Consider the following 8,362-nt stretch of genomic DNA (forward strand, 5'->3'; position numbering starts at 1 on the left):
TGGAACATTCTCAAGAGCAGGCCATACATTGGGAGACAAGGCAAACCTCAATAAATTTAAGAAGATTGAAATCATATCTACTATCTTCTCCTACCATAATGTTATGAAACTAGAAATCACCTACAAGAAAAAAGCAGGGAACGGAACAAAAATGTGGAGACTAAACAACATGCTACTGAACAACCAATGGGTGATCAAAGAAATAAAAGGAGAAATTAGAAAATATTTGGAGACAAATGAGAATAAAAACACACCATACCAACTCATATGGGGTGCAGCAAAAGCAGTCCTAAGAGGGCAAGTTATAGCAATATAGGCCCATGCTAACAAACAAGAAAAATCTCAAATAAACAATCTTAAACTACACCCAACAGAATTAGAAAAAGAAGAACAAACAAAGCCCAAACTCAGTAGAAGGAGGGAAGTAATAAAAATTATATTAGAAATAAATGAAACTGAAACAAAAAAGGCTGTAAAAAGGATCAATGAAACAAGGAGCTGATTCTTTGAGATGATAAACAAAATTGACAAACCCTCAGCCAGACTCACTAAGAAAAAGAGAGAGAAGGCTCAAATAAATAAAATTAGAAATGAAAGAGGAGAAATTATAATGGATACCACTGAAATACAAAAGCTCATAAGAGAATATTGTGAAAAACTATATGCCAACAAACTGGACAATCTAGAGGAAATAGATAAATTCTTAGACTCTTACAACTTCCCAAGACTGAATCAAGAAGAAACAGAGAATCTGAATAGACCCATGACAAGTAAAGATATTGAAACATTTATCAAAAACATCCCCAAAAATAAAAGTCCAGGACCAGATGGCCTCTCTAGAGAATTCTACCAAACATTCAAAGAAGATTTATTACCCATTCTTCTCAAACTATTCCAAAGAATTGAGGAAGATGGAAATATTCCTAACACATTCTAGAAGGCCAACATCTCCCTGATACCAAAGCCAGATAAGGACAACACAAAGAAGGAAAACTACAGGCCAATATCGCTGGTGAACAAAGATGCAAAAATCCTGAACAAAATATTGGTAAACTGAATACAGTAATACATTAAAAAAGTCATACACTATGATCAAATGATCAAGTGGGATTCAACCAGGGACACAAGGAAGGTTCAACATCTGCAAATCAATCAATGTGATTCACCTCATGAACAAAATGAGGAATTAAAACCACATGATAATCTCCATAGAGGCAGAAAAAGCGTTTGGGAAGATCCGACATCCATTCATGATAAAAACTCTCAATAAAAGGGGTATAGAAGGAAAGCTTCTCAATATAATAAAGGCCATATATGAGAAACTCACAGCCAATATCATACTAAATGGGGGAAAACTGAAAGCCATCCCTCTGGGAACAGGAACAAGACAAGGGTGCCCACTCTCACCATTCTTATTCAACATAGTACTAGAGGTTTTGGCCAGAGCCATTAGGCAAGAAAAAGAAAGAAAAGGAATCCAACTAGGCAGTGAAGAAGTGAAACTCTCACTGTTTGCAGATGACATGATTTTATATACAGAAAACCCTAAAGAATCCATCAGAAAACTATTATAAAAAATCAACAATTACAGCAAAGCTGCAGGGTACAAAGTCAACTTACAAAAATCAGTAGCATTTCTATACTCAAATAATGAAATAACAGAACAAGAACTCAAGAATACAATGCCATTTACAATCACAACAAAAAGAATGAAATATCTAGGAACAAATTTAGCCAAGGAGGTGAAAGACCTATATAAAGAAAACTATAAGACATTACTGGAAGAAATTGATAATGACATAAAGAAATGGAAAGATATTCCATGCACATGGATTGAAATAATAAACATAGTTAATATGCAATCTTTAGCTAATATGCATAGCAATCTACAGATTCAATGCAATCCCAATCATAATCCCAATGACATTCTTCATGGAAATAGAATAAAGAATCTTAAAATTCATCTGGGCAGCAAAAGACCCCAAATAGCCAAAGAAAGACCGAAAAACAAGAACAAAGCTGGTGGCATCGCAATCCCTGACTTCAAAACATGTTACAAAGCTATAGTAATCAAAACAGCATGGTACTGGTACAAGAACAGACACACAGATCATTGGAACAGAATTGAAAGCCCAGAAATAAAACCACACATCTGTGGAGAATTAATCTTCGACAAAGGAGGCAAGAACATATAATGGAGAAAGGAAAGCCTCTTCAATAAATGGTGCTGGGAAAACTGGACAGTCACACGAATGAAAGTAGACCATTATCTTTCCCTATGCACAAAAGTAGACTCAAAATGAACCAGAAACTTGAAAGTAAGACCTGAAACCATAAAACTTCTGGAAGAGAATATACGCAGTACACTCTTTGACATCAGACTTAAAAAGATCTTTTGGAATACCATGTCTACTCAGACAAGGGAAACAAAAGAAAAAATAAACAAGTGGGACTTCCTCAGCCTAAAGAGCTTCTGGAAGGCAAAGGAAACCAAGATCAAAATGAAAAAGCAACCTGCCAACTGGGAGAAAATATTTGCAAGTCATACATCTGATAAGGGGTTAATCTCCATAATATATAAAGAGCTCACACAAATGAACTACAAAAAAACAAACAACTCAATCAAAAAGTGGGCAGAAAATATGAACAGACATTTTTCCAAAGAAGATATACAGCTGGCCAATAGGCGCATGAAAAGATGCTCAACATCACTAATCATCAGGGAAATGCAGATCAAAACTACACTTCGATACCATCTTACACCCATTAGAATGGTTATAATCACCAAGACAGAAAACAACAAACGTTGGAGAGGTTGTGGAGAAAAGGGGACTCTCATACACTGCTGGTGGGAATGCAAACCGGTGCAGCCACTGTGGAAAACAGTATGGAGATTTCTCAAAAAATTAAAAATAGAATGACCATATGACCCAGCTATGTCACTACTGGGTATTTACCCAAAAAACTGGAAATAAACAATTCAAAGGGACTTATTCAGCCCTATGTTCATTGCAGCATTATTCACAATAGCCAAGATGTGGAAGCAACCCAAGTGCCCATAGATGGATGATTGACTAAGGAAGATGTGGTATATACATACAATGGAATACTTCTCAGCCATAAAAACAGATGAAAACGTCCCATTTGTGACCACATGGATGAACCTTGAGGGCATCATGTTAAACGAAACAAGCCAGACAGAGAAAGACAAATCCCATGTGATTTCACTCATATGTGGAAGATAAACAAACTTACAGACAAAGAGAATAAATTAGCGGTTACTGGGGGAAGGGTGGTGGAGGATGGGCACAAGGGGTAAAGGGGCATACTTATATGGCGTCTGACAAACAATAATGTACAATGAGATCTCACTATGTTGTAAGCTGTTATGACCACAATAAAAAGTAAAAATAAATAAAAATATCACAGAATTTTAAGGCATCCCTGGTATGGAGGTGTGCTTACCTGGTTGGTTGTAATCTTTGATGTTCATGTGGAATTCCGGGACTGAAAGCTCATTTTTTGGAGTATATTTAAAGGGGCAGCACTAATTCCAAGAAAGCAATACTTTAATAGTAGTAAATATAACAGCTAACATCTGAATGCTTACTAAATGCCAGGCACTATTCTAAACATTCTACAGATATTAAAACAATCTTAAGAGGTGGTCCAGTTGTTGTCCCTGTTTCACACATGAGGAATCTGAGCCACAGGGTGGTAAATTTTCCTGATGCTGCACAGCTAACGCTGAAAGTTTCTAAGCTCAGACTGCTTATTTCAGATAAGTATCATCTATGTAGGTAAACCATCAGTTACATTAGTGCAAATACAGTGAGTTGTTACGAGTTGTAACTTCACATTACCAAGGTCATTGGACAGTTCCTGTTATAGAAGGAGGTGTAACAGTGGATTTTTCTATTATCCGGTCAATACATTCCAACTAACTGCGGGTGCTAGACAGTGAGTACAGGACGTGAACACACACTGGAGCCTGTGGCCTGGTTGCAAAGGGATCATGAGTCCAGGGGAGAAATAAGCAGGATTTGAATGACCGGTGCAATGGATTAAGGTGTCATCTTGGAGAGGATTTCCCACATCACTAGGGAGTCCTGGGTTTCCCAGACATACTGGTTTCTTCCTCTTTATTTTAAATAACATTACTGTTTTTCCTACTTAGATAGCCTTCCCCTTCGGGAAATCAGATTGGGATGTGGACTTCACTATAAACGTAACAGTTATTTCCTCAATTAAATTTCTGCCTGAAACTCTGAGGCGAGAGCACCTGCCCTTACTTCAGATATCCCCTGAAATTTGGAGGTAAAGATGATTGCGTGACAATAGTCCACGAATCTAACTTCCTGGACCACTAGCTTTATAGCAATATTGGGAGATCTTGTAAAAATACCAGCATCATTAATTTGTTTAAAAATATTAATATGTATTAAGTACCATAAATGAAAGTTTGACGTGACAACGCCATATTGGAGGTTATGTAAAAGACACAATAATACTTTCTGGGGAATGATTCTTCCAGGGAAGGCCTCACAGAAGAGGTTGAGTGGAAGGTTTGCAGACAGAGAAGCAGGGAGAAGCAAGCAAAAGTAAAAGCGTGAGCGACATCATGGAGAAAAAAATGTAGGAAACATAGGGAATTTGAGTAATTTAGCGTGGCTATGGCAGGTGGTCTGTTGAGACCAGGAGCATGAGTGAGAGATGGCACAGATCGAGAGGTGCTGTGGTCTCAGCCACGTCTCCCCCAAACTTCATGTGTTGAAGCTGGACCTCCCAATATGACTGTATTTGGAGACAGGGCCTTTTAGGAAGTAATTAAGGTCCATAATGGGGAGGCGCTAATCCCAAAGATGTCCTCATAAGAAGAGGAAGAGAGGTCAGAGATGGCTCTCTCTCCACACACACGCGCGGAGATGAGGCCACAGCGGGAAGGCGGCCATCGACAAGTCAGAAAAAGGCCTCCCCAGAAACCAGCCCTGATGCACCTTGATCTTGGCATTTCAGCCTCCAGAGCTGTGAGAAAATAAATTTCTCACAGTTTAAGCCGCCCCGGCCTGTGGTATTTTGTTACGGCAGCCCCAGCAGACGCAGACAGGAGGCAAGAGGAAGAAGGCTGTGATAGTCCTGCCCAAGAATCGACATTTTCACTCAGAAAGCAATGTAAAGGATGAATTTCAACCCTCAATTTCCTCCTAACGTCTGTGGCTCGACTTTTGTTTTAAGCATGAACTTGACCTATGTATCTGGATACACAGAGAGATGTATTTTGATCTCAAATATGCTTTTAGCCTTACCGGTTGCTTGCTTTCATGGTAACTCATGGAACTGTTTCTGTCTTCTGGATCCCTCAGCTCTGTTATTTTGTGTTATGGAACAGGGGACATTCAAAGTCCCTTAAGAGGGAAAAAGGATGTTTAGATTTGTCTGTTGTGCAGTGCTTCTATACTTTCTGTAGAAAACTAATAATACCCCTCTAACAACAGTAACGTGGCAAAACGACTATTTACCACTTCCCTTTATATGTCATGTAAGTTAAACTGTGTATGCATGTTTGCATATGTGTGTGCGTGTAGCCCTTCATTAGATGCCAAGCTGCTTGACGGCGAGAGCTGTTTATACATCTTTGAGTCCCTAGGACTTCACGTGATGCCTGGTGCATGCTGAGTATCCCTAACTGGTGAAATTCATAGATGAATGCGTGAAAAAGAAATTGTACTGAACTCATCAAATAAATGTGAATCATGTTCGGAAGCCGCTGTCCTCTAACACTGCAGTGTGACATAAATTTATAATGATAATTGCATCAAAAAGTCCTGCAACCATTTGTTAATCATTGCTACCTAAGAAAACCTCATTCCCAATATCAGAATCATGGGCTATTGGGTAGAGCCCATCCATGGCACCTGGTGAATCTTGATTCCTAATTCAAATACGTGGTTCTTTCTTTGTTGAGATTATGAGGGATAACAGTGACTTTGATGTGCTGAGAACATTCTTATAATGTACACTAATATCATCCTGTAACAACATACATGTTTTCCACTGGCAGCTTATGTGTTCCTGGTCTATCCGTACTCTGGTAGAAATTAGTATGTTCAAGCTCATTGGAGTTACCTGACAAAAAAACCTCTGTGTGTTAAAAACAAAATAATATTCAGACCATGTTGAAAACTGAAAATAATTATGGTGTCTGAGGAAATTGTAACTGAAAGATTATTCTTACAGACCAAGGAGCAAATGGAAATTTAAAATTGCAGAAGCTGCCACAGAGACCTGAACACTTTTGGGAAAGTCTGAGCTCATTTAAATTTTTTTTTTCTCAATGTATTCTCTTCCACCCACTGGCTCCAAAGACAAGCAACTGAAGAAAAGATGTCAAGATTAAAAAACCATGGGCACAGAGCGATATAAGGCAAAGAGTGTTTTATCATGAGCCAGGAAACTGTAGTTCCGGTTCCCTTGTTGCCAAAATCTGTTCTGTTCATGGACGAAAGAAAATGCACTCCCTGACCCTCCTCTGAGCATTGTTTCTCCCACATGTAACGTCAGCAGCCAGAGCTGGATGTCTAACGTCCTTCGAAGATCTAAGATTCTTCAAGCCTCTGAATAATCCTTCGACTTCTGCAGACAAAGTTTGAGATCAGGTGTGCAGTCTTTGAATCACTCCTCATTTGAACTAGACACTTTATAGTATGTCTTCAAAACTTAAATTCTGACATCCATCCTTTTTGGGTGTTGAATTTAAAGAGAAACACATCGATGTGTTTAGGTATTTGCAAGTAAGTATACATATGTGCTGATTCTTTTTTCAATCTTGTCTTGAGACACTGTTTATAAACATCCCCTGACATTCTAAGTATTTCCAGAAGTCTGCCAACCAAGCAGCTTGGAAAAAAATGTATTCCATGTCACTATACCAAAAGTTCTCCGACTAATTCACTATTTATTGGTAGCATTTATGAGAAAAGTTCCAGCACTTGCAGGGAGAATAACAGAGAGAATCCTGCTAAATATATGTTTGTATATATATTTGATTTCTATATCAGACAATAATCCTTTTGAAAATTATCTTTAGAATTATGTGGAGCAAAAAGCAGAGAAAATCAGAAAATAATTTATTTTCTATTATAATCTCGTCATCTGCTAGGACAGGAGGTATATTTTTGTTACTGCCATGCCAAGTAGTTATTTCTCCTCAAAATGGACTGCAAAAGATCAGAACATTTCTAATTAATAATCATTGAGCTGATGAATAGAGACAGTAGGATTCAATCTACTTCAGTTCAATAAGCTTCAGAAGTTGGGAAGTGCAAAATACTGTGTTGTGTAACCTGAGGGCATAAAGTTTCATTAGAAATCTCTACTGCTCAGGAGCTCAAAATCTGCTTAGGGATGCAGATGTGCAGAAATAAACATAATCAGAAGCATAGTTTACAGTGCTTTTGAATTGCTATTGAAATTTAATAATATTTTTTTCTCCAAACTGGGGAAGCTGCAGCGGACATTTCTTTGGGATGGTGACATTTGAGTTGCGCCTTAGTTGAGCAGAGAACGTGAGGTGGGTAACAAGACAAGAGAAATCATAAGAGGAGACCCATAATTGTGGAAAGCATGTAACTTTTATCAATTACAGCAAAACAGCCACGTTAGTGCTAAGGAGAAACTGCCTAACAGGACAAGTATAGTCACATCATCCCAGTAGGCAGCAATCTCTTAAAACATGAAATAGACAGATTCGAGTCTAAAGCCTTGTCTGTATTTTTATTCTTTTTGAAGCTGAATGTGTATCTACTTGTAGATCCCAACTTTCTATAAGCTCTAGTCCTCTTGCTGATCTTCACACAGCCTGCCCAACCGAAACCCTGTGTTCTGCATCTCTCAGATACGGAAAGACCAAAGTGAGGCATGAGTTTGCCATTGGGAGGAGAGGGCGGTGGAGCAGACGGCTGGAAAAGGCTAGGAGGAGAGAGAGGTGGAGGAGGGAAATTGGAAGTAGGTTAAGGGATGGAATGTTATACCCATAGCTTTGAAAAACAAAACCAAGGGTGTAACTCTTGTAAATCTCAAGAACTTATAGGAAATGTCACTAAAGTCCTTCTCAGAGAATCATTGGTGGTTATTGTCACCATGACCATCTGCTCAGCTAGTGCTTAGATAAGTCATGAGGATGCTATAGTTTTTGTAAGAAAGTTGTTGAAAAGTTCACATCATGCTTTTTAAAAAACTTTCCAAGGACCTCACTAACTGGTCCCTCCTTCATCTAGGTATGAAAGAATTTGACTAAAATTAGAGACAGCATGTCCCTCCAAATGAGCCTTTTGACAAGAAAGAAGGAATCTTGTTAGGAGTG

The sequence above is a fragment of the Equus asinus genome, chromosome 1 (assembly GCF_041296235.1).
Source record: "Equus asinus isolate D_3611 breed Donkey chromosome 1, EquAss-T2T_v2, whole genome shotgun sequence".
Lineage (NCBI taxonomy): Eukaryota > Metazoa > Chordata > Mammalia > Perissodactyla > Equidae > Equus > Equus asinus.